This window comes from Apus apus, chromosome 1, assembly GCF_020740795.1.
Source record: "Apus apus isolate bApuApu2 chromosome 1, bApuApu2.pri.cur, whole genome shotgun sequence".
In the NCBI taxonomy this organism is placed as follows: domain Eukaryota; kingdom Metazoa; phylum Chordata; class Aves; order Apodiformes; family Apodidae; genus Apus; species Apus apus.
The window spans coordinates 186,693,455-186,697,194 of record NC_067282.1 but is presented as its reverse complement, the minus strand read 5'-3'; the positions used below and the strand labels follow the sequence as shown (position 1 = coordinate 186,697,194).

The following is a 3,740-nucleotide window of genomic DNA, read 5'->3' as shown; positions in this document are numbered from 1 at the left end:
GTGGTAGTCAAAACTGCCTTTTATTTTCAGATGGATTTAAGACAACCATTGAATAAAAGTGAGTTTATACAATTGTAATAGTAAATATACCACTGAAGATGCTATGTGAAAATATTTTGTTTCCTTTTAGCTCTTTGCGATTAAGCCTGTATTCTGGTTCTTTTCATTTCACTCAAGCTATTCAACCTCAGGAAAATCTGTTGCTTTCCCAGTTGGCTTTGGTTTCCACATGATGTTTCTCTAAACATTTTATGGCTTCAGGTATTTCAATTGCCATTCTATCAGTTGTGTTTATACCTGTACTATTTAAGAAATTATTATATAGTGTACTTGGGGAAAAAACTAATACTGAATTTTGTCTTCAGTATTTTGAAGAGTAACTTTTAGTTCTATCAACAGTAAATATTCCTTTGTTTTTCTAGAGTTAAATGAGAGCAGCACATGTTTTTCTGCAGTAATAAAACAATTTGTTCTAGTTTATGTATAGTTGGAGCTAGGTGAGTTTGAAGCAGCTTATTGAGAAACGTTTAATGGTTGCTGGTTAATCATTATCTCAGGTTTTCCCTGCATTTTAACTGTGAATATAACCTTGACCTTTGTAAAGGAGGTATTTGATCTTCCAGACCAGTAAAGAGGGAGGTAGAGGATGAAGAAACTTTTTTCCTTTTGTTTTGGTTTTGTTTTTAAACAAGTGATACAGTTTTTTGATCAAGTCTTGAATGTAGGCACAGCCTTTGGCTTAAAGCACTGTAGAGCCATATCATACCAGCAGGAGTGCTGATGTTGAACAGGTTTACCTGAAAATCCCAGTTCTCTGGGGACAAGCAGCTCAGCTCCTCTGAAGGCAGTCTTGACTGTAGCTCCTGTGTAACTCTCATGTGCAAAGTTACTGATGGCATTTTGTAGCCCCCAATTTGCATCTTATTCCAACAGACACTTAATTCTCTAGTCATGCTTCTTGTCATTTGCTTTTTCCTGAAAGCAGGACAACTAGTCAATATTTAAAAAATGTTATCAGTTAAAAATTAGCCTACTTCATTTGTACCTGCAAATTTTTTTTTTTATATATATATTTTTTTTTTTAAGGGCTTAGTTCTTAGTTTATTAGTTCTTAGTGGAGTTCCCCAGAGGTCAATACAGGGTCCAGTCAACATCTTCATCAGTGATCTGGATGAGGGGACAGAGTGTATCCTTAGCAAGTTTGATGATGATACAAAGCTGGGAAGATTGGCTGATATACCTGAAGGCTGTGCGGCCATTCAGTAAGATCTAGACAGACTGGAGAGCTGGGCAAAGAGGAACCTAATGAGGTTCAACAAGAATAACTGTAGAGTCCTGCACCTGGGGAGAAAAAACACAATGCACCAATGTACATTAGAAGTTGACCTGCTAGAAAGCAGCCCCATGGAGATGGAACTTGGGGTCCTGGTGGACAAGTTATCCATGGGACAGTAATGTGCACGCATGGCCAAGAGAGCCAAGAGTATCCTAGGATGCGTTAAGAACAGTGTGGTTCGCAGGTGAAGGGAGGTTCTCCTCCCCTCTACTCTGTCCTAGTAAGACCACATCTGGAGTATTGTGTCCAGTTCTGGGCTTCCCAGTTCAAGAGGGACAGGAATATGCTGGAAAGAGTCCAATGGAGAACTACAAGGATGATGAAGGGACTGGAACAGCTGTCTTATGAGGAAAGGCTGAAACACATGAGACTGTTTAGTCTTAAGAAGACTGAGAGGGGATCTTAGTAATGTCTATAAATATCTGAAGGGTGGATGTCAAGAATGGGCCAATCTTTTCAGTGGTGCCCTGTGATAGGACAAGGGGAGATGGCACCAAGTTATAATACAGGAAGTTCCACCTCAGCATGAGGAAAAACTTTACTGTGAGGGTGACAGAGCTCTGGAACAGGCTGCCCAGAGAGGTTGTGGTCTCCTCCTCTGGAGACTTTCAAGACCCGACTGGATGTGTTCCTGTGTGATCTGCCCTAGGTGTTTCTGCTGCAGCAGGGGGGTTGGACGTTACGATCTTCAGAGGTCCCTTCCAACCCCTAACATTCTGTGATTTTTTTAAGACTGCACTGTTTCAGTGTCAGCTTGGTTAAGAATTAATAATAGGCTCATGTTAGATTTTTTTAAAAAAGAGAATTGCAGGCTGAAAAGGCCTTGAAATCAAAACACAGTTCTTAAAAATTTAAATTAAAATAGGGTGACTGAAAACACAAAGTTGCTACTTTTCAGTTGTAAGCCTTGATCCTTCTGTAGGAGCATCTCCATCTTTAGTTTACGCACTGCCGCCTTTGAAAAAAGTGACTTCAACAGAAGGGCTGAAAGCTTTCATTGAAATATTGCAGTGAGTTACTGAGTGGGCACGTTTTATGCTGGATTTACTCTATTTTTAATATCACTTTTTAGTGATTGCTAATTATTTTTTTTTTCAACCCTTCTTATATTTGTAATGTCTAGGAAACCACTATTTTTACATTACCTTCTCTCAGACTGAAATAAAGCACCAGCTGTTAACAGTGGGTTTTTGTCAAGCTGAGCTCGTGCTCGGCAGTCCCTATGGCAGGAGACAGTTCCCTAATTCTGAATGACATGGTGAACCTGCAGCACTAACATTTGTTTTATTTAAACAATTAATTTTAGTACATTAGCAACTTTACAAATAAATGTAGTAAGCAGACTTTTTTTTTGTTTGTTTTTCTCTTAGCGTGAAAAGCAAAGTGTAGCTGGTACTACAGATGATACTTTGTGTCATTATGAGAATCTTACAGCTTTTGCTTCTTTCAAGAGTAGGCAGGTGTACCAAATAATTACACATTGCAGCAAGAAATACTTTGTAGTACTACTAAAGGCCGGAAGGGGAAGAAGTAGAGATCTGCAACAACCTTTTCCAAGAAGTCAAGTTTTGTGAAGGGTATATAATGGAAAGTACCTGTTGAGATCTACATTATACTCCAAAAACCTGTGATGATGTTCCCCCCACACTGCCCCTTTCCATTTGGCCTCTTTTCCTCTTCAAGTAAAAGTGAAGGAAACCTCTTTGGCTGCAGGAACACTCATAGCTTCTTCTTGCTCCCCAAGACTAGCTTTTGAATTTACAAAGAACCAAAATATCTATTTAGAGCAGCTTAAATTCCAGCATAAGGGTGTGACAATTAAATGTAGCTATAGATGGCAAGCCCAAAGTAGATGCTTACAGTTGTTGAGAGATCTGTCCCTAAAAGTATCATTTTTTTCCAGTACTATACAGAGCTAGCCATAACAGACTTGCATTTAGGCATCTCCAAACACAGGAAAAAAAAAATATTAGTAAATAACACTTTCTAATTACAGATTATTTAGATTTTATAAACTAAGCATTTTAGTTTTCTACAATTATATTAATCCTTCGCTTTATTCTTGGCAACAGTAAATTCTTTACTTTGATTTCCTTGCAAAGCTGACCCAAGTCTTTCATTTCAGAAAATGAGTATGCCAACCAGAAACAGTAATCACAGTTAGATCCCCAACTCTGGTTCCAAGGGCCAGATCAATGTCTAAGCAGTCCCTGCCACTTTCTTTCTTTCCCCGTCCCCCCCCCCCCCCCGCCCTCTATGAACCAATTCCTTCATCCAGTTTTCTTTATTTAAACTGGCAGTTTTAAAGGAAAAGATGAGCTTTATTTCAGACAGCATTTCTACCTTACAAAGGTAAAAAATCAAGCCTTGGTACAGAACCAAGGGCAGTTGCAGCTGAACTAAA

General features: G+C 38.9%; 1 protein-coding gene across 2 annotated transcripts in view; it reads right to left on the bottom strand.

The window, feature by feature from the left end:
• Positions 1-3,740, bottom strand: part of ALG12 (ALG12 alpha-1,6-mannosyltransferase) — a 1,030,719-nt gene that overhangs the window by 1,008,192 nt on the left and 18,787 nt on the right. The window lies entirely within an intron of this gene.